This window comes from Nesoenas mayeri (genome assembly GCF_963082525.1).
Source record: "Nesoenas mayeri genome assembly, chromosome: 13".
In the NCBI taxonomy this organism is placed as follows: domain Eukaryota; kingdom Metazoa; phylum Chordata; class Aves; order Columbiformes; family Columbidae; genus Nesoenas; species Nesoenas mayeri.
The window spans coordinates 6,607,244-6,631,205 of record NC_137550.1 but is presented as its reverse complement, the minus strand read 5'-3'; the positions used below and the strand labels follow the sequence as shown (position 1 = coordinate 6,631,205).

Here is a 23,962-nt window from a genome sequence, read left to right as displayed (position 1 = left end):
TAATCCTAATATATCCATTTGACTTCAAATCTATGCTATTATATCCTGTTGAAAACAGATGCAATTTTCCTTTTAGTACACAGCTTAGTACAAGAAAAGCAAGTTGACAAAAATATTTGAAGTATGGTTAGAAAAAAAGAATAAAAAAGCAAACAACAAACCAGTAGGCTGACTTTTAGTAGTTATCTGCTAGTAAGTAAAATCTGGAGCTTGAGGGTAAGTGGTAGAAGGCAAGAAACAGGCTATAATAAAGATGAACAGAAAATGGACAACACAGACTAAATAATAAGTACTTTGGGACTCCTGCCTGTATTGTAATAAACTTTTCCCTTTATACTGAGTCTGAATGATCAAATCAAAAGCCACACAGGCATTTGAACATTATGTTAGTGCAGCCAAACTGTTCCCTCTCTCTCAAACTCCCTACTCAAGAGAAGTATTAAGACCCACTGCAGTCACAGACCAGCTGGAAACCCAGGCTTTATTTTTAGTATTTCATTTGGCTTTTGGGCCCGCAAAGATATCTTTGAAACAAACAGTGGCTCTTTTTTCTCCAGGTGCCTACAGCGCTACTAAGGCTTCCAAATGTTAAAAAACTCATTTTTTAATTCAAAATGCCTCCTATTTAATATTTTCCTTAGATCTCTGCTTCTAGAGAGATGTGGTTACATGACACTCAGAGATTTAAGAGATTGCAGAAGGATTTAGTGCATGAATCTTAATCAAAGCTGTAAAGCAAATGCAGAAAAATCTTCCTAAAATATTCAATGCAAATGTTATGATTTTCAATCCAGTTTTATGATCCCCAAACAAATGAGACTGGAAATGTTGGATAAAAAGTTCCTAACTTTAGGCAAAAAAAAAAAAAGGACAGGTATAATTTTTTCTTTTTTTTTTTTTTTTCCTTAAAGATTTCTGACATCATCAGATGGGAGATGCTATATACTTCATATAGCACAGTGCTAATTGAGTTCCAATGGGAACATCTGAAAGGGGAGCTCTCTCATCACCCCAAAGAAGGAGTAATACAAAAAATTCTGTCATTTTTTTCTTTTATGCTGGTTTTCTAGGACAATATGTTCCTTGAAGGGTCGTTAGCTGTGATTCTTCTCATCTGAATCAAGAAGTTATTGCGCCAGAAGTTTCTCTCAGGGTGTTTTACACAGGTGCCTGCAGAGAGGCAGCTCCTGCCATTGAGCTGCTGGTCAGGACCTTCTTCCTCTCTGCAACAGCCTCCTGCACAGAGCGGGGCTGGAGCCAGCACAAGCAGCAGCCACCCTGCTTCCCGAGAGCAAGATTCTGTCCATGTTCCCTCTTTCGCACTGTTTTATAGGTCCACAGCTTCGTGGAAATGTCAAAACAAAGGACTGTTAAAAAGCAAAGTCCTTGCCTAGTCAGGCTATGCTGGTTTGATGTCTTCTCTTTCCAAAGCCAGCAGATGTCATTGTCTCCTAATCTTCCTTTTCTTATCAGGAATGATACATTTAACTCAAAAGCTCTCATGCATAAGCAGAGAGAGTTACAAGTCATCCAGTCAAATTTATCTTGGCCAGAAATGAGGGAAATTGGCTGCTTTGCCACTTGAGCTCTTTCCAGAGGATTCCAGCAGGTCTAGGAAACCTCAGCTCAGGCAGGCGGCTTGGCAGGGTCTCCGCCTGCACCACCAGGGTGTGAAAGCTCCTGACCCCCTTCTCATTCTGTACTTTCTGGTTCCGGGTCCTCGCTTGCGTGGGGGGTAACACAGGCACATGTTCCCAGTTGGGAGCATCCCCTTCCCAGCAGCAACGCACGAGCATTGCAAAGGAAAAGCAGCCCTTCTGCGTTATAAGTATTGTACTGACTTGATTTCGAAAGGGAGCTGCAAAATAAATGGTCTGTGTGAGGCTCTTAGCGCAGTCTTCCCCGAGTGACAATAATGAGATCAAAGAAATTAAAGTTGAGGGAGAGTTGGGTTTGTTTTTTTAAAATATTTTCTGGTAAGGTAAGTACTCTCCATCCACTCACAGATTCAATGAATGAGAATATGAATACGGAGGTGCCTTGTGTATTGTTAGAAGAAGAAAAATGAAATGGAAATGAAAATAGTGGTCACAAACACAGAAAAGTCTTTTGCAGAAGTAATAAGTTTTACTTGTCAAACAGGGAGTAAAACTGACATTTTTCACCCACTCAGTCTGACTTTGACCTCCAATTCAGAGTATGGATTTTTACATGCCAATTTTTTAAACTACTTATGCTTCCAGTCTCACAGAACTCAGCTCACATAAGCAGTACCTTTGATTTTCTTTTAATCATTAATATGCTCCTGTTTCCTTTACTGCAAAGCATCAATATTGGTTTAATTTCCTGATTAGAAATATACTCAAATTCTCACTCACCAACAAGCACAAAACCAGTGCCACAATGCTAAGGGTGCTACAACAGAAGAATTCACAATCATTTACCAGTAACAATACAGTCTGATTGGAAGTCAAAAAGCTATAAAACCTTGAATGATGATTCATATACCTGCTTTATACATAATTTTGTCATATTTAATACAAATGATCCTTCACACTTCAATCACATTATGAGCTGCTTCTACAGAAATCAGTTCCGTAATAAAAATATACTCTTCTGCAACTAATGAACACAGAAGAGGTTTGCTCATTATCACTTTAATCATTGCCATCATTTTAAGGACTTCTTTAATATTATTACATTCTACTGCTTTTATAGGAGTTCACAATCCAGCAGCTGTTGTTAATGTTGCTGCAACAGGTATAATTAATATTTTAAAAGTGGTACCACTGTTAAAAAAATACTCCAGAAAAAGCCTTACTGCAACATGAACAGCAAAACATAATGCTACCAGTCTTTGCACTGAACGGTGAGATCTGGAACCTCTTTTGTTAAATTAATATTAGCACGATTTTACCATGAATAAAATCAAACCCCCAAAGCCTAGGTGTGCTTTTGTGGTTGAGGCACAAAAGAATAAGGATTTCTAGATTTGAATTCCAATTTTCTCACTAAATAGAAGTGTGCAGTATAGCCAATCACATTTAAAACCAGGAAAGGTGGAGATTTCACATGTATTTATATTTCACAATTACAGAATAGTTACAATACTTCAATGTGAAATTCAGCTCTGTACAGGGAAGCCATGCAAGTTGTTGAGCACCTCAAACTGTGTTTTTTTCCTAACGTATCTCTTAAAATGGCTTGCAAATGGTATGCATGACTTCGGACAAGAGTGAATTGCTATATACCAAATTTGATATTATAACAACATATACTGAGATTCCTGTTTCACTGTTCTTACATGTTTCCATACAGAATGCATATGTTTTAGACAAACTTTGCTCCAAACTTGAGAAGAGTCTACCAAAAAGCCTGACACAAACTAACATAAAAAATAAGACTGGAATTTATAATTCCAGCAGATACCCACATAGCAAATATGGACAACAGTTCATGAGGTTAAATGATTACATTTTCTTTCCATTATTTAGGATAGCACTTATGGGTTCTTAACCTATTGCAATTACAGTGTGTGCAAGTAATTTTTTTCTAATAAGTCATCCCCTTAATTCACCTCCAGTAAAGTAGCAGCACTAATACAAACGCTACATGATGAAATGAATAGGATTTTTCTCAGAGACATTTATTCATTTCTATTGTAGTATTTCTTCCAGCAAGTGTGTGTGTGCATGCCATTCTCTCCTACAGACAATAGCAACATTGAAGTAAGAATAGGCATAGGATTTGCCTTGCAAAATTTGTTGTACCACAAAATGATACTTTAATTTCTATTTTGATTAAATCAAAATTTTGGTTTTGCTGTAAAACTTGCTATTATTTCAACTGCAGATTTACCCAGTCAACACAACAGCTAAATCAGTTTGCAGCTTAGAGAATTAAAACATTTCTGATCCAGTTAAATTGAAGGTGCCTTAGCTCTGACACTGTATTTTTGAAAGACCCAAGCAAAAAAAGTGTAAAAACAAGTATTTTATGCTATCTATGGGCCTTCGTATTGTGCTTCACCAGCTACCCAAACTGTTTTCAACAGTTCAGTGTATCTCACAAAGATTTCAAATTAAATGTAAAATACAGTACCTGGTGTAGAAGTGTATTTTGTGTATTTTATACACAAAATCACCGCACAATAGGTCTCTTCTTGCACAGCATTTTGGACAAATTACAATGGATTACTAACACGCAATCCAAAAGAAAAGTATAAAATTGATACTCTAGAAAGTATCTAAAGTAAACTATAAAACTATATTTGTAAAAAAGAAAAGTTCTCATACAAATTTATGTCTTACAAACTTGTAGGTGAGGGTGAACCTTCACCTGAAGAAAAACTATTCTGTCAATAATATGCTTGTGTTTGCTGCAGTCATACAAGCACATAGAAAGCAACCCTAGTTTAGTGCCAACATAGCACTGAGTGTTTTCTATCATTTTATGAGGATGAAAACACCATTCGAATGTGCAAGCTTTTGATTTGGGGAAAGACTATGAAAAACTCTGAGAGCTAGTACATGTACAATTATTTTTTAAAAAAGATCAGTGTGTTTGTGTCACCTTATTCACAATGTAGAAGGTCTCTTGGCCCCGAAAATGTCCCACTTGAGTCTCACTTTATTCTCTCCATTATGATCTAAATTCTCCACGATCCTGCAATGTGACTCAATAACTCAATCAACAAATGAGATGATAATGTTCTGTTAGCATTGTAATAGACAGAAAGTAATTCATATTTGATTATATGCTTGAAGGTATTCAACTGAAAGGCATCAGAGAAAGGCAAAATCTTATTTCTCTAATATTTAAATAGGTAAAGAAAAAAATATAGATAGGTTAATTCTTCTTTCACTGGAGATCCAGAATATTCACATCAGCAAAAGTGCCAGAAGTTAACTTGCACTCTTACTCAAAACATGGAATCAGTTGGCAAGGCCTAAAAATCCCATATATATTGTTTCCCTTGAAGAGAACTACCAAAACACATACGGAGTGCTATACACATAGACTAAAGGACTATTATCAAGATTAGCAGACTTTTCAGGTTTTGTAGCTTAGTTTTCCTTCACACTGGCAAGGACACTGGAGTGGAGCACCAGCTCGCAGGTCTCTCCCATGGTGAGCTGCCCTAAATGGTCAGTGAAATTTGTCTCACAGGAACAATTAATTTCAAAGAGCCCGTGGTGTAGCCTGATGGGGATTTATCTCAAAGGAAAACAATTTCCCGTACTGCTCTCTAGCTAACTGAAGAGTGGACAAGTGGGCAGAGTTTATCCAAAATATGCGATAAACCTCGCTGCCGTGAAGTATTTATTTTGGTACCTCTGCAAAACCATTTGTCACAGTAGGAGAGGTGCTAACCCCATTGTATTAGAAAATAATTTGATTCATGACACTTGATATGGAATCATCCCAAAGTGACAAATCAAGCTTTAGGCACTGCATCAAAAGCTGTAAAGGTGAAAAACATATTTGGAAGCATGGATTTCATCTTGTTTAGCAGTAATGTGAAACAAGTCCCATATTAAAAATATGATCTTTTAGGTGAGAGAGAAGTGTGTTAACTGAGTGACTCCATGATTTGACACCAGTCTTCTAACTTAAGATGTCTTTATTTCAGGAGAGGCAGATAAAGATCACCTCAAAATGAAGACTGAAGAAAGCAATGGTCATTGGAAGTCACGGACAACACCACCTGCTTGCTGTGATCTGCCATTAGCACCTGCTCCTCTCTCCTTCAGAGAACTCCCTTCACACACCACCACTGACATTCAATCCAGAATCAACTAACAAGTTCAATTACCACAATCATTTTAAGCCACTAATGAAATTATAGAAATTTTTACTCTTACTCTGTATTATAACTCAATATAGAAGTTTCCTCCATGTCCTCACTTGTTCCTTTCTAGAAGCTTCACAAGACATTTGTTGCTAAGGTAACCTTACAATCAGCAACCAGCTAAAGAGATGGAAATGGAACCAGTATTATTTCTGTGGACTATCCAGTTCCTCTAGAGACAAGAAAAACATAAAGATAGTAAAAAATGGCTCTATGTTTAAAGTAAAATACTAAACTAAACATCCTTTGCAATGGAACAGGTTCCTACCTCATTGTTCTTTTCCTTAAATTTTCAATACCAAAGCTCTGCTTTGGCTTGTTAGAAATTAATTTCTCCTTAAAATGCCTGATCTAACCTTACAGAGTAAGTTACCACAGACAACGTTTCTTGGGATTCAATTTTCTTTAAAGACAAAACTCAGGTGACCCAATGCATCATTTTCTTGATGATGAGGGTACACATGTTGCCATGTCCTTAAGAATAGGACCATGTTCTGGACAACCAAAAGAGGACAAAAGACTCAGTGCTAAACACAGATTCATTGATCTGGATTTAGGTGATAAACCCATTTCAACATCTAAGTTAAGCACTTGGTTTAGATTCTAATAGATTCTTTCATGCTCTGCCTTCTTTGATCCCAAGTATCCTCTAGCTACTAACACTGAAGGTAGCACAGAGATTAAATTCAGAATTATATACTTAAATAAATTGCTGTTAGCAATGTGTTACTGTGTGACACTTGAGTCTATGAATTCTTTCCGTTGTCAATGACAGCTCAGTGATAAACTTCCCTCTCAGCCATAACATCCCCCTGATGCACCTTATTTTCCCATTTGCTTTTATGTTTACCAAAATGTCACATAGATACAAACAAATAGGAATATATTGCATCAAATATTACTCACACTAGCATTTTCTTAACAGAAAATGACACTGACAAGAGATACATTTGTTTATTTGGAAAATACAAGAAAATCTCAATGAAATGACTTGTCTCCAAGCTTAGATCCCTAGAACACACCGCATACTGAGCGTCCTTCTCTCCCCATTTTTCCCGCTCTATAATAACATATATGTTCATATTCTTAAAGGTTTTTTTAAAACCATTTTCACTTTCTTTCATTTTAAGCCGTTGTCTTCTTCCAGTAGCACCCTCCTGATCAGAAAGGTTAAAGAATCAAGAGGCTTTTTTAAAGCTGGTATTGAGGACCTCACAGAGAACATGCAAAAGCCCTATTAATTAAGGTATCTGCTGAAGAAAAGTGTGTTATGCTGCCTCAGCATCATCTAGCTGACCTAAAAATAGTTGTTTCTTAAGCCATCTAAGCTCCGTGTAAATTATAACAATAAAAGACTAAGCTGAATTGCATTTAAGACACAAGTTCAAGTATATTTTCCTTTGGTCTGAAAAAAGAAATGGAAGAAAATGATACACAATCTTGGGAGTAAAGAGAAGAAAATCAATATTCAGTAGCTCATAACACAGACACACGTAACAAACATAGTGAAATACTGCAATGAAGGTGCAGAACTCCTAGCTCTTTACTGTTAAGAATCACGCCAGAGATTCTTATTTACAAAATAAAATAAATAAAGGCAATACGATCATTCTCTGCCAGCAAAACCAAGAAACATCAATAATCAAGACATGTTACATAGTTCAGAGTACAATAAATATTTTCTTTGAACAAATCTGTCAAGCCCATATCAGAGATTTTTTGTGTAGCGTAGAATAAATACTATATGTACATAAATGATTTCTTTCAACAGGCCATTTATTAAAGTGGGTCAATAATCCCACTTATTGCTCACTGCTTCTCAACCTCTCTAAAGAATTTAAGTGGTCATCTCAGTGTTCAACAGACACTCATGCATGTCAGATACCTACAAGCACACCAGAAAAAAAATGTAGATTCCCCATAACTCAATTGCCTTAAACCAGGTGTTTTCTTTCTCTATGCTATATTCACGTGTATGCTCCCAGGAAAAGGCTACTTTTTGGTAACAACACAGAATAAAGAGGGATACACATGCCCCATTCCAGATGAACCTTAAGGCTACTTAAGGAAGTCTGCTATGCTTCATTTGCCATGCTGTCCGGCCTCTGAGATCAAAGTAATATCACACCTTCTCAAAGGTTTTAAGAATATGATCCTATTACTGTATTGACAAATTAGGTATTTGAGAAGAAAGTGCAACAGAAAAACTCCTAACAAAATAAAGCAACTTCTAAAGGAATCATTCAGCAGTATTCACACTCTGATACCTTCTCCCAGAGACAGCCTTCCCTCTGGAATACTGACAGACACACAATTGCATGAAAAGATAGAGCCTTATAATTTCAAACAGCTATTATTAAAAGCATGAATAAAAGTAATAAACCTACATAACTTGTAATTTTAATGTTTCCAAAACACATCTATATTTTAATCCCACCTTACTGCTATGAGATGGATACGCTACAACAGGATACAAGCAGGAGGGATGTTTTCCAGCTGGTTTCCAATTACTCAACAGATACTCCAATATTGTATCTAAGAGCTCTACTGTTCAGCACAGAAACACGGGGTCAAACAGCAAGTTGAGGGTGCACAACTAGAGAGAAGCCTTGACCCCCTTACTGCTTACAGGTCCACCTTTACCTCCTCTATCTCAAGCTATACACCGCTGCCCATCTTTTCTGCTAGTTCTGAGCATGCCACCCTTTCCTAAGCCTTTTCAACACACTGAGCTGGTACAAAGCCTTGCGTGGTCCCCTGGCCCTGAGTATTTTTTCACTAGCTTTAAATCAGTCATTATGTCAGTCCATAGAACAGCACTGTAACAAAGCCATTACCGATGTTCTACTCTCACTGGAAAAAAAAAAAAAAAAGATAAAAGCAGCAGCAACAACCTCTTAAACCAATCTTTAAGTATTAGAACTAGAAAAGTGAAAATAAAGAGGTTTTACTCTTCAAGAAGCAAGCATAAGCAGGGTTGAAACTAGGTTTTGGTTACTGGAAGCTCCCAGAATTGTAGAGAATCCTATACTCCAAAAACCAGCAAAAATGGAGCATTCTCCTTTTAAGCAAGCATACATACACAGAATCCAATTAAAAAGGAAAACAGCTTTGTTTAACACTCAGGAAATAAGTGTATCAATCTGAAATACAATCCCATGCAAAAAAAAACATTGGTAACCCCAGAGTAATAAGAAATTATTTAACAAAAACAAATGAAGTTAATGAATGGCCTGAAAGGACTGACAAGATTTATTCATTTATTTGGCACCAACGCCCAAAGATCAGCCAAAAGAGGTGTCTGGAAGAAGAGATACATATGTTCTCTCTGACATTGGTTCCAGCCTATTAAGAGTACTGAAAACATACGCTACTGCTCACTCATGCTCATCAAAACACTATCCTTATGTGGTTGCAGTCCTACGCAAGAAAGAAATACACAACGATCTGATTTTACATTAAAATCCTAATTATGTGGACAAAACTACTTTTGGCAAGTACTCTGGGCTTCCAGCACTTAAAGTACAGGAACAAATTGACAACTCCAGAATTCATTATTCCACTCAGAAATACGTTACATCCTCCTTCAGTGAAAAAAAAATTTGCTTTTACTTGTTGAGTGTGGAGTAGGTCTTGGGCTTATGTGTCTTTTGGGGGTAGATGGAAAGGATTTTTCTGTAATTATTTCTCAAAAAATTCTGTTCATTGCCTGTTCTGTCCACCACACTTCATATTCCATTTTTCTCTGTTCCTCTCTCCAAGCTAAACTTGTAGATGCAATATCACACTTGCAATTTTTCTACTATTAAATCTATGACCGAGTACAGGTAAGGTGTGAGAACACTGATTATTGGCTCCTCTCCACCACCACCTTTCTAGCCAATGTGCTACTAAACCAAAACCCATCCCTAGTCCTCTGAAGCTCTGTTGTAAACACTACTTCACAGTGAATTGTTCCCTTTACTATACAGATGTGTGTTTATGTGTACTTCCATGTGTAGCAACCTTGCATCTATACGGCAACTCAACTTGAATAACCTCACATATACAGGAATAAGCTCTTCTTCATACAGGTAGATGGAGATAGACAATACTTAATCTTTTTGACTTGCTATTTTACACAAAGATTTAACACTTAAAGGACTGCTGGTCTCCAACCTCCCGGTAGCTAGCTTTCAGTAGAGCATCATGGCTGCTACTGTCAATGTGGTCACCATCATATAAAATGTGTTACAGCATTACACACCTAATAAGTTGTGCTGGAGCACACATTCATCCATCGAAACTGGAACCCTTCCTCTTCAATGTTTCAGGAAAAAAAAAAAAAAAATACATATAAATGCCTAGTTCCATCAAAAAAATTAAAGCATTTCAATTATTTGCTGTTGAAAACTGTGCCAGAAAGTGTCCAAACTACAAAGATAAATATTACTATAAGATTAATATATGACACTGTGCTGGTTTTGCTGAGATTGAGTTAGAATTCTTTATTTTTAATAGCTAGCATAGTCTTTTGGTTTGGATTTACTATGAGAATAATGTGATAACACATTGAATTTCTCATGCCTTGGCTTGGGACAGAGTTAATTTTTCCTTTCCAGTAGCCAGTCTGTGTTTTAGAGTTGGTATGAAAAGAATGTGAGGACCCACTGGTGTTTTGGCTGTTGCCAAGGACAGCGAGGACTGGGGCTAAATCATGACCCAAATCCATAATACACACCTGTATGAAGCAGTCTGCCAGCACTTCATCAGCCAAAGAATTTGCATGTTTGAAACTGCTAAGGCAGACAAAATGTAATGCCTGATGAGAGCTGACAGGCAAGGGATTAACACAAATAGAGACAAGTAATTCCACTGTAGGTTTTACCTGCAACTGACACAGGTAGAAGTAGCTAATGAATTATTCCAAAGAGACAAGGAGAGTGACAGAGTCTTCCACCTGTCTCACATCAGCTCAGGCACTGTTTGATAGCTCTTGGCACCTGGTAACATCCTGCAGAAATCCGAGATGGGATTGCTGGATTACTCTCATACAACCAGGAATTAGTTTTAAGCAGGTGAAATGCAAACTGACTTTACAGTCCCTCAGAGTGGGATCTTGATATTGAATATGGATATAAAGCCATATACTAACAACACTTTGTATTACATCGTTACACTTCTTTCTGAGGACAACTGAGAAACCATTAAGTAACTTATTCAAGAATATATGACAATTCCCTCACAAGGGGTCCAAGCACTCCGACTTACTGGTATTATGCTTTCCTTGGAGGATCACCCACTCATTCCCTTGGCTATCTGTGTGCTTTACTGAATACTCATTTTGTGATTCATGGGACTACAGCAGTTTTTAGTTTGCCTCTGGATAAGAGATAAAATTTCTGAATAGAGCTTTGTAGCTTGGAGTGTTTAGTTTTCCTGTAACATCATTACTGAGCTAGCCACACACATCCTAGGACATCAATTCCAGATATCCTGCCAAAGATCAGATGAAATCCAAAGGACTGCATTCATTAGCTGCCAAAAAAATGCTGGGGGGAAGGGATAGAAAATTGCCTACATCTGTGATAGTGGAAAAAAAGAAATACAATGTAGCTAAATATGAAAATACAGGCAAATATTTACACAAGTTAAAAATGAGCATAGCAAACCAAATTTTATTTTCAAAACATAAGTAAAGACATAAGCTTGCTGAATATTAGCAAGAACAGAGTTTCCAACAAAGTCTTACAAAAGCACTACAGGAACATTGTCACTTGATACTTGGGTAATATTTTCATTTGCTTACTTTTGTACTGTATTCTCATACTACTCTCCAGGGGAGAACATGAGCTGCTTTCCTTGATTGTTCCATTATAGTACCTGAATATTCTGTATTCTCCACAGATGGAGCTGTATACTAACAGAGCTGGTTTTGTACAAACAGCTCAATCAATGTAACACAAGGTTTAATCATCATATGACTGATTTCCTATAAATGCTGAGGAGAAAAAACAGGCGCTTGCAATAAGACCCCTTTCAGCCCTCACAGGAGCTGTGTGTTTTTCAGCCTCTTAAGATACTTGGGGCCTTGAAAGGTGTAGAAAGTATTTCATCTTTTTACTGGTTGGCATCCACCAAAATATCCCGAAAGCAATAGGAAAGGAACTGGGCATTAACCTGCTTCCTGGCATTGATTTCACTTATGTTCACTGTGCATGTTATAAATACACATTCCCCTTTTCAAAGCACTCTTATTCTAAAGATGCTTTATTTTACCGCTTCCCGCTCAAAGGAAGCGTTTGATTACTGTGAGCACATCTATACTGCTCCTGCAGCAGCTGCACAATCCATACTGTGAACTGAACAGCAACGCAGATGGATCTGTGCTGTTAGTGCTTCAGAAGGAACTGTGATTACACAAATGGCTGTACATTAAAGCCACACACATTAAGATCTTTATCAGTCTAAAGCGTGAATTATTAAAAATACACTAATATAATGGTTATCCCCTCCATTCCATGTACCTTTGTAAGGTTAATCCGAGGCATGTAACCTCATCAATAATACCATCCCTGGAACTGGAAAGAGAAGCACAACAATGCCAATAAATGCAAAGCAAAGACGTCAATTCTATTTTCTATACTTTGCTGCTAGCACACTGTTAACTAATACAATATTATCTTGTTAAAATAATGTTTGTGATTTTAAATACACATATAAATTTTGAGGGTAATCTTATTCATTGCTACTTAGACCATACCTACAATTTGCATTTTTCTACTGAGTTATTTTAGCTTTATACAGACTCTTCGAAAGTGACTCTGAAAGCCATATACAATAGCAAAAGGGGTAGAAGAATATAGAAGCATTATTTTAAATTTTAAACTTAATAAAAGTTTCATTCCCAGAGTAGGTCCATCAGTACTTTAGAAAGTAAATCACAAAACTAGTTTAAAAGATAACATGAAAGAGAACACAGACACAGAATTCAAGTAAGTTGGTTTGCCTAATTGCTTTCAATTAAGTTAAGTAAGTGCTTAACATTGTGTTTGAAGACCAACAGGTAATGTATTTTTATTATGAAATAATTTATTAAATTTGTTCCATTAAGTACCACAACTTTAAAACCTATAAAAGCATTTATAAAACATATGCATTTTATTAGAAGCAAGAGGGGACCTTCTCTGTCAAAGGAAATAGAAAAAATTAAAAGATTATGTGAAATTATTTCAATATCAACCAAGTTACGAGAACCTGCCCACCCTGAGAGTAGAGACAGGTGGAGTTTCATGGCTCCCCGTTACTCTTTGCAAGCCATTTCTGAGCCCTATGTTGACACCAGTTGGCTTCCTCTTCTACAGAGCATCAGCTCTGACTGGACAAGCAATACAGACAGTGGTTTCTTTCCGTATTCATCATAATCCTACACATCAGTAAGGGCAACGTTGGTATAAGACTGCACACTGATCCAGGAGTGCCATAAAGCATCAGACTGGCTTCAGTGCTCATTCCGAGAAACCGAAGACCATTTAAGGGAAGAAAAAAATGAGAGGAATCTTTGAGTTGCTGCATCCATGGGCTAAAATAAAAAGGGACTCTTGAAACTGTATATAAAGTTCTTGCCAAGCAGCCAGTACTACCTCAACACAAGACGGTTTGGACTGTATTTCAAAAGAAACTAGAGAGCAGAACGTCCATCTGAATGACCCTTCACAAGGGCTGTATTTCCTCCTGCCCTCTCTCACACCCAGTTACTTTCCTCAGTGTACGAGCTCAATAAATTTCCTGCTTCAGAAAGAGGATGTAACAGGGAGCCTTGCTAACCACAGAAGTCTACATAATTAAGCTCTAGCTTCCTATTTTACAAATCATCTTTGACAATCCTTAATAGCTACTTAGCAGAATAACTGTATAAATATTACTTTTATAAATAGGAATGATCTATTTAATACCTTTTTCTTTATTACGGCATTTAATGTAATTATAGAGGAAATAAAATTTCCCTAGTTTGAAGCCGTACATAGACCTTGCACTCTTGAAAAGTTTGCTTCACTTAGACTACGAAATACCGAAGAGACCTGAAGGATCTGCCATTTGATAACCACGAGTGATACTCCACAAGCTGAACTAAGCCTTATAATTTCACATGGAATTTTGGACTCCAAAAAGCAAATGCATGAAGCACTGTCCAAAGCACATACTGTAAGGTGGAACCAAATCAAAACTGGAAGAGAACAGGTGAAGAAAGTAATTTCTTAGTCTGTTGTAAAGCCATGAAATAGTTAGAGGGATACCTAGGGACAGAAAGGTGCAGAACAACACTGACAGTTGAATGGGTAAGTTCATGTTCGAACATCTGTTTTCTGGAGCCCTGGGAGGGTTCTGCTCACCTCCACGTCACAGCACACTCCAGTGCCAGCACGCCGGCCACGCTGCCGACAGCTGCTCCAGAGATGAGCGGCCAGGGGCGGGCAGCGACTTTTACATCCCCAGCTCCTGTTTCAGGTACCTCCTCGCCTTGACAGACAGACACTACTTTGTCACTTCACCGCAGGCAAATACGGAGGGGTAGGTACTGGCTCCTCTGAGAATCCCCCTCCGCTCAGCTCCTGCCACCTCTCGTTTAGCACTTTGGTGAACAAGCGTTTTCACAAGGTCAGCCATTTGCACAAGGCCTGAGGGTGATTTAGTTTTAGACAGTAGTGAGGGAAAAAAGCCTCCAAGCTGAGTGGGAACCTTTCTACCTTAGGATCTCTAGGCCAATTTAACTAAAAGAATGATGATTTTTTTTCCTCATAGGAATTTCACCTCTGTGAAACAGCTACACAAAGCAAGAGTCTCAGGGGGAAAAAAGCTCAGCTCTACCTATAAAAATACTCTGGAGAGAGTTCTGAAATATCTACGAATATTTACATACACACGTACAGACTGACTCCATCAGTGTCTTATATAAAAGCAGCAAAATAATTCAATCTTCTATGTATTCTTACTTGACAAAAATGTGGTGAATATGTGCTTATTTGTGTTATTCATTGCTCTCTTCTCTAATGTCCTTGCTCTGAGAAAATTGAAACTTGTATTAATTAAGAAAAGTTCATTAGTTCAACAGATTCATTAACCTTTTTTGGGAAATGTACACTGAACACCAAATTAATCAGCATTCTGAAATCAAGTCACAATTTATCTCATGGTGTATTAGTTTTTAAAAATATTTTTCAATACAGATGTGCATAAAACCAGCATACATCATTTTGAGAGTACTTACTTCCTACTATAACTCCCTAATGGTCAGGTCTTACATAAACTTTTTTTCTTTTTTTTTTTTTTTTACCTTATTTAAACAAAAGTCTAATTTAAGAAACCACCTGGGACTTCAAATCTGTTTCCAGACATTATTAATTTGGAAGTATTAGGCTGTGCCCTCCTCTGACTCCAGCAGTGCCTGCTGAAGAGCTGTCTTTCCACCGAATTAGCCCAATCCCCACTGATAAACCCCCTCTAGATCCCTGTGTTTCTTAATCACTTTCAGCCAAATTAGTTCATTTATTTTAAGCTCAGTTTTTATCTATCAAGTCTTCACCAAACAACTTCATTTTACTCAGAAGGCCACACCTGAGGCTGTGATGATGTTGGGCACATTTTGGTCCTGTTCTTTTGGGCTGTAGATTGATGGCTCCAACCAAGCTAGAGCATGTCGAGGTGGCGATTACTGAGCTGGCCTAACAGACCCTTGGGTATCTTATTTATATTTGTTCAGAAATACTCCACCAGATGTTAATAGTTCTGATTGATCTTTTTTTAATGGCCATTTCAATTTAGTCCATTACTGGGGGGAGGAGCGGGGGGGAAGTGAAAAGTAGATTACTTTGACTGTATTAAAATCTTATAGTGACATTTTATTTGATATTTTCTCTTAGTTCCACAGTTAATGACATGGAGCTTGTGCCAGTGATCTGCTGTTTGTCATGCATGCAAAAAGCTGACTATACTGTAAAACCTTTGTTCTTCATAAAAAATAAGGGCAGCAGCCTGTGGACCCAGGCAAGACAAGCCTAATTGAGGATCGATCAAGTCCTTTCAGTAGCAACACTGACACAGATCTGCCAGGTGCCCTTGCAGCAAAGGCCAAACACATCATCGTTTTATCACCACATTTGTTTCAGAACCCCTCTCATTACTTTACAGTTCCTACTCACTAATTTTTGGCACAGTTGAACCGTGAATAAACATCAGCGTAGTTCCCTTTATCACTGTGTGTTACATTTTAATATAAGAGTATTTCAAAGTGATGTTGCCAGCTGCATGCAGTTTCCAAACAGCAGGAAATATATTATTGGTGGGAAAATAAAGTCAGATTGAAAACTGCTCACAGATGAATATCAAAGAGTTAGTACTTTAGAATACTTGTTTCACAGAAATCAGCACATTTACATCAAACAAAAGGATCTTGGGAAAAAATTCTCATCTTCAATCACATGTAACTAACATTTAATTTTTTGTTTCAAATGAGTTTCGTTGTGAAGAGCTTCTATCGCTTCAGCAAGATCCCAATTTCAGAAAAAAAAATTAACTCATTTTCAAAGACATGATCGTAACCGCCTGATCAGCACAAGTAGTAACTGAGTGTTAACTGAACTAATTTTTTAACTATTCATAGGTAGACATATAAGTAACTGATACTTTTATTCTAGGATGTTTTCTTTATTCTTTTTACTGGTAGTTAATAAATATCTGTGAATTGGCATCATCAGGTCTTACTTATTCTATCAGGACTAGACTAAGAGAGTCAGAGGTGAATGTCTGTGTTTGACTTTTTCATCCTGGGGGACACAAAGACCCAATGGTCCCCATGGCATGGAAAAAAAACCCCAAAAAACAACCCAAATATTCCAAAAACAGCCACCCAGGCTTTTTGATCATTATCATTGCTATCCATTACATAATTCAGGTCTAATTAAAAAGTCTTGTGCGTGCCTCAAAGCTTACACACAACATGTGTGAAGTACCAGGGATCAATTTTCTTAAAATGGTAAATTTTCTCTGTACCACTCTTAGTTACCACTGAAACTGCTCATAGGTAGATGTGTCCCCAAGTTTACACCTGTCTGCTTACAGAAAGGGTGACCTCATTAGCACACAAGACATCATTCTGTACTTGACCTATTACATCTCCTTAGCACAAGCCACATTTGCATTGCTTTCCTGTTCCTTATTTTTGCAGTTTTTGTGAAGTGTTAAGCATGCTACACTTTCCAGTGCCACTTGGGTTTCATTATTCACCACAGATTCAAAACACTAAGATGATAATGATAATATGGGAGGGAGGTAAATCCTTGCTAAAAAAAAATCTGCAATCTTGCCATTTAAATATTCTTACAGACTAATTTAACTACCTCTTCAAAATTCAGAGTCTCGGAAACGTCCACGTAACATGCAGAAACTACCATACCTGCAAGAAAGAGCATTCCACTCTGAAATTATTCCAAGCTGTCATTTATCCATTACTGTTTACTGACGTTTTCAGCATATTGCTAAATCCTGTCTGGCAAAATACTGCTAGCTGCATTGGTTTAATTCCATAATCTCATCTATTCCATTAACTACTAGAAACTAATTAGCAATCGTAAAGCCAGTGAACATCACTAAAAATAATTTTCTTTTAGTCAAGAAAGAATTTGGTGTGCAAATTTCACGTAAATGTACATTGCTTATTCCCATCTAAAAGCTGGAAACCTCATTAATGGAGGTACTATCTAGAACTTTCAACTACAAATTTTTACCTCACCACATCTGTGATAAATTCCAACAAAATACAAATATATGTATTAGTTTAAAATGGGGGGTGCAGGGTAGCTTACTATTTTATATTGATTATTTGACTTCAGTCATAATGTTTGTCTTTATGTCTGTCATATTTTACATAGCTTTAAATGTAACAGTTGTACCAATATGGAGCATAACTCAGAGGCATCTCTCTATCAAACCACCTGCTCAGAGACAAAACACAATGTCCTAAGTACATGCACAGAAATTCGGGTGCAGTTAAGAGAAACCAGATGCTTTGCAGGAGCACAGAGAAGAGCTCTAGCCAAAGGAGAGTCATACAATTTCCCATCTCCCCAGGCTGGAAATCCAAGGGAACTATGTGACTCTTCATTGTTACAAGCTGTGAAACCATTCACCTCCACAGATGACCTTCTGAAGACCAGAGACCCCAAGCTGAAGGTCACCAATGTGATCGAAGTCTTGCTGCCAGCTGAACATCAATCTCACACCTCCCTCCTCCTGCCCCTTTTGCATACAAACCCGTAGAGCAATCTGTGCAAACTTCCTTCTGTTTTCCTTAGGGAAGTCAAACTCCATTCCATGCACACTCTTTTAAAAGAAATATTGGATACTACATCCCCAGAGAATCTTGAAACCTTGCAGTTAAATGGAAAGAACATACTTGGCAATAGATCTCAGACTGATGGAGATACACATCATGCAAGTAATAGAAATAAAATATTAATTCTAAGGTAACAGGAAAAGTGTCTTCCTACCTTTTCCTTCAGTTTTAAAAAACTTGAGACTTTCTTAGCTCAAGACAGAAATTCCAGCAAGGTTTGAATTTTCATGTAAGCAATAAAACACTTTCAGCAAAAAGAAAAGTTTCTCTCAAACTCTCAAATTTATTTAGATGTTTACCTCTCTTCTCAATTCTTTTAAAATAGGGAGTCACACAATTCTGAAAATGTATCTGAATATATGAATTCTTACCAAATTACATGAGGACTGCACACATCCTTACAAACCTAGACAAAGAGCTTAACGTTTAACTAATGCAAGTGTATTAAACACAAAACTATAAACCAGGGTTCATGTGGTTGGCTAGATGTAACCATCCCCATGCAAATTTTAATTCCTAGTCAACACTTAGCAGTGTTTTGGTGAGACACATGATTTATATTTGTGCTGTTACAGACCTGAAGCTGATTTCATTGAGGTCATGCTCCAAAATAAAATTGCACCACATAGCAGTAAGGCGGTGTAACAGAGTTTTAAATCAATACGGTGTCTCACATTACTAATAAATTACAAGTGTGCTATCAGACCATCTGCTGGGAACGAAGCATAATGAGTTGCAGTGATCATGCTGATCGACATTCTGGTTTGAATATCTCATCAGAATTAGTTCACCTTCTTGGCTTCAGTAACTACTTCACTCATAATACATATTTACAATATTGTTCACAGGGCTTGTGGGAAAACTGGAAAGTTCAGTCCTCGTCCTTCCATAATCCTTTGCACTTTGCCTAACAGAGTCTCCAGTCAATTGAAAAGGTAAGTGCACCTTCATTTGCGACCCATTCAATTAAGCTAATTTCATAAAATTGAGTTAATAGTTTGATATTCTTTGCGCAGTTTCTACAGTAAAAGAATTAAACTATCACATCAATGGTAAGTTAGTTTTAAGCCACAGTAGTACAGGTTTTAATATATTTTGTAAGAGGGCAGAACTGAAACCTGAAGGAGATGGGGTTTATGTTTTATGCTGCAGGAGAAAACACACAATCCTTAGGACCTTGCCAAAGTCCTACCCATTCATGCCAAAAACATTTGTCAACCATTTGCCTGGGTTTGTATGTGGTTGAGTCACACAGTCCTCTGTGTATGGTATATAGGATTACAGATTGCTTTGGGCCACACTTTGGGATCGTTTGCACTATATATTGTGCACTTCTGTTCCCAACACATGCTATTTATATGGTTCTCATCGTAACAGGTTGCATTTAACTTTTCAGCTAACAATGTCATAGGACTTCAAAATACCAGCTGGTTAAGCCTCACAAGAAAACACTCATACATCAACTGATTTTTACTATATATTTTATGTATTTTATTATATATGTCACATATGAAATCACTTTCTCCTTCACTGAACTGCAGCCATTCCCAAAGGTAAGGAAAATGCAGATTGAAGCACGGACAATACTTTTAAAGTAAACAAATTATCATTTTCTGATGGAACAGAAGAACCTAAACTGTGTCACTGTATGGCACATCGCCAGGAGAGTTTCTTTGTGCACCATAGACACAGGGAGCTTAGCCATGATAGTGGTTTAAGAAACAAAATGTAGAGAAAAACTGTGTGGCTATGGTTAATCTGATAACAAATATATTAAAACAACACCAAAAATAAACAACAGAATTTGAGAGTTTCTTGCACAGACATTGTTGGAAAAGCTTGCTCATTCAGCAATTTGAGCTCCATTACAACAGGAAGAGTGACCAGCAGAACAATCTGGAAGTCCTGCCTCTCAATCCAAAATAGCACTTTAATAGGCAAATCTAGAGTATGAGGTCATTTGAAGCAGAAGCATTACAAAAGTTAGGTCACAATAACAGTTTTGTAGACTTCATGTTTAATATATAATCTTAGTATACAAAGTCTGCAAATCTGCCCACTGAGCAGATTTAAGAAATCAAGACACAAACAAGTAATTCTCCAAAATCTCACAGGCAACGTCTTACCATTTCAGAGACTAAATATTTCTACTTATTATACCATTGTCAATAAAACAGATACACACAACATATATGGAATATCATCAGGACATTCTGAAAGTACATTTCTAAAACCTTTGCTTTTATAAGATTTGCAATGTTGATCAACAACCAGGAGATGAAAATACTCCACTCTCAGTGGAGAAGCACTGCCAGTGACAGTGCCACACGGATGCAAGGAACTCAAGGCATCACGTTTGTCATTCACATTTGCTGTCACTCAGCAAAAGATTAAATGGGGCAAAAAATAGCAGAACCATCTTTGCACTGCTCTCTATATAAAGCTACTTGAAATTAGTGACGGAAGTCAGCAGAGAGATTTCTGTCACTTGGGTGAGTCTGAGCAGACTTCAGGCAGCTGAAGCATTTCCTGTGCTGTGGAGGTCACTTCACCACCATTTCACAGCCCGTGGCAAACCAAGTGCCACACAACTGCTAAACCATCTGGCTACATCTTCTCCATTTCCTCTAGAACACAGAGAAGGATGGAAGAGCATCTAAGGAAACAGCACAGCAAAGACGGCCCATGTACCCTTGTACCTCAGGTGCTTCAAGCGTGGCTCCCATGCTTGAATTGAGCTGCTGTAATCCAAATCTGCATAGAAATGCAGAAAAATGTGAGTGACAAGAGTCTGCCCTTGGTGGGTGGCTGCTAGACAGAGATGCAAATCCAGCCTAAGTCCACCTTGGTGGGAATAGAGGTAGTCCCAACTCCTGTCCCTAAATTCATTAACCCTCTTCACCCTCAGCTTCACAGGTCCAGGACATACAATTTTGCCCATGGAAACACTTTGGCCTGAGGCTCTCAGGTTCAGATGTGTGACTGTGCTGATCCGTACAGACCCTCCATTTCACAAAAGTAATTAGATGTCCCAAGTGACAGACCTGTTGAGTTTCACGCAGAAGACACCAGACTCTTTCATAGGATGAGCCCTGTGGCAGGATCAGAGCCATGTCACCCAGCCTCCTCTGTGCCTCAAATCGTGGCTCTGCTAGACCCCAACAGCAAAAGGAGCCTCAACAGTAAAGGTGTTACCACTCCAGCAGCTTTATCTCATGGGAACTTCTGCGATGGGGATGGGGACAGCTAAGGTCAACAAGAATTGTTATGAAAGCTTCAGTAATGGGAAGATTCTAACACCTAGTGCAGGGCTGGGGCTCCTGGCTGCCACAGCATCGATAAACATTCTATATCATAACAGTAGTTGGGTAAGCAATGACAGTAATTGGGCAAGGGAGCTCCCCTCTGATACGTGAACTGCAGTACACATTAAAAAGAATGCTAATGAGGTTATTAATAAGATCCTACATTTACAAGGCAATGCTGCGTTTGTTACACAGTGAGTAAAAAACCTCGCAGAACGGAACAGAAAAAATACCATAAGAAGGAAAGGACACTTACAATATTTTCCCCTTCTAATACTGCAATGATGTCCTCAACTGTTCAAAGAATAGCTATGACAATATTTTTTCAAGAAAGGCCTGTACAGAGCAGCAAGTAAACTATGACAGAGGTTGGCAGTAAAACTGGAATTTACAATCCATAACATGACCATGTCCTGATAAAAGAATTACTTTTATTGAAAATGTTGTATATTATTCAACATAGTTTGACGCCAAGTTATTCCACAGATGGCATCTCTAATGAAAACAAACTCTAGCAAACATCAGACAACTTCAACATTGGAGCAAAGCACCAGCAGGAAAAGAAAGAAAAAAAAAAAAAAGGCAAAAGCAAGTTTTTCTTGCTAAAAATTGTTCTAGCAAACCACTGCATACACAATGCTATAGAGCTGATAGCAGATACACCTTCTGCCAAAAATTAAAACAAAGAAAAGGGAAGATGTCCTCAGTTGGTATGCAGCTCTAGTTCAAGGTGAACTTGAACTCCTAAATTACAGGAAGCAAAAAGTGTCAACAAAATCTACTGAGAGCAAATTAAATATGCGAAAACGAAGAGAAAGCACTAGACTCTACAGTTAACCTGAGTGTAAGATGCAAGATACAAAAATAGATACTCCTGCTTGTCTGAACAAAATCCCAACTTAACTGGTAATTATTATCCTTCTGCCCTTTGTTAAGGGAAGTTTTAGGCTTCTGAAGGGTTGATGTAAATGAGAAAAAGGGCTCCTCACATCATTTATAGCAAAAATTTCATATCCTAATTGTGTCACAAGACTTTCAGGACTGACTTTACTGAATGAAGTTAAAGCATCCAAAACACTTTCTAGAGCACAGGTTTTAAAGGAAAGTCTTCTCAAAGAAAGGAAGAAAGAAACAACAAACCACCACCACATAAATCTCTTCATTACCAAAAATCCATCACATAAATTTTATGTCACAATTTTTTTCTAAGCTGAGGTTTCTATGACTGGAAAACACAGGGAAAGAACAATAATAAAGGACATAAAAGGATCCTATGCAAAGGTTTATGAATATTGGCTGTTCCTAATATTCATCTGTATAGTGATTTTACACAACTTCTCTTTATTGCATACTCATTTTTATGGCATACTCATTTTATCAATGTCAAGTGAAAACGACTATGTTCAACTTACAGCAGAGGGACTCCCTTTCCCTCTTCCTCATCTTAAAATCCACTTTATTCTTGACTTTCCATTACTGTAAAACTTCAGGCTGCAGTAGTTACCATATATTCGGTACTAACGAATCACAGCGTTTCACAACCTGGGTGAAATGAGTCACTATAATGACCACTTTTTGCTACACTGTATTTATTTGCCAGCAGGATCCCAAATGGTAATACTTGCAATGACACGGGGAAAAAATAAGGAAATTTCATTATTTGTAGCACTCATGGAAGAACACACAGGAAGTCTTTTTATGACCTGATGAGTACTAGAAATTGGCTGCCCTGAGAAGGCCAATCTTGAATGCATGCCAATAAAAACACTTCTGCGCACACTCACTACAATATACAGCATTGCTCATAGAGAAACTTCATTCCAGAGTAATTTGAAGTGTGTTGATATGCAGCACCCTTATTTGAAGGTGTATTATCATACTGCTTTGGTTTTTATATAGCATATACAAAAATCTGTGTGAATATAAAGAAAATATGAAGCAAATGGTATAGGGAGAGGGAAGGAAGCAAGTGTTGTAAGAACAAATGAACAGCTTTTTTCATTTCTTTGCTTTTTGTGCTCTGGTCTTCAGTATGATCAGCTAAGCGAGACAACTGTTTTGAGATTTGTGGAAGTTTTCTATAACATTAAACATCCTTTATATACCCAGATACATTAAAACATAGTGTACACATATATTAAAAAAAAGAACAGTTATGAGTATTAAATAACTACGATATGTAAAGCACATTCAGCTACTACTAAATATAAGCCCTTAGTAACAGAAAATAGTATACGCATATTCATTTCTAACAAACCCGTACTGCATCAACACACATACTGACAAAAACTGTTTTTATGCCATCCTCAGTAATGACAAACTATAGATGGAAGATGAAAAATGAGAAAGTTTGCCTAAGCAAAGACAAAAGGTGGTAATACAGCAGTAAGTATGAAGATGGTGATTATTTTCAGTCTCATAACTGGTTGCTGGGGT

At 37.5% G+C, this 23,962-nt stretch overlaps 1 protein-coding gene across 1 annotated transcript in view; it reads right to left on the bottom strand.

Annotated features, from left to right (window-relative positions):
- The window catches only part of PCDH11X (protocadherin 11 X-linked), a gene marked incomplete at its 3' end in the record, with an annotated part of 409,818 nt that overhangs the window by 195,932 nt on the left and 189,924 nt on the right, over nt 1-23,962 (bottom strand). The gene's annotated exons all lie outside the window — the stretch shown is intronic.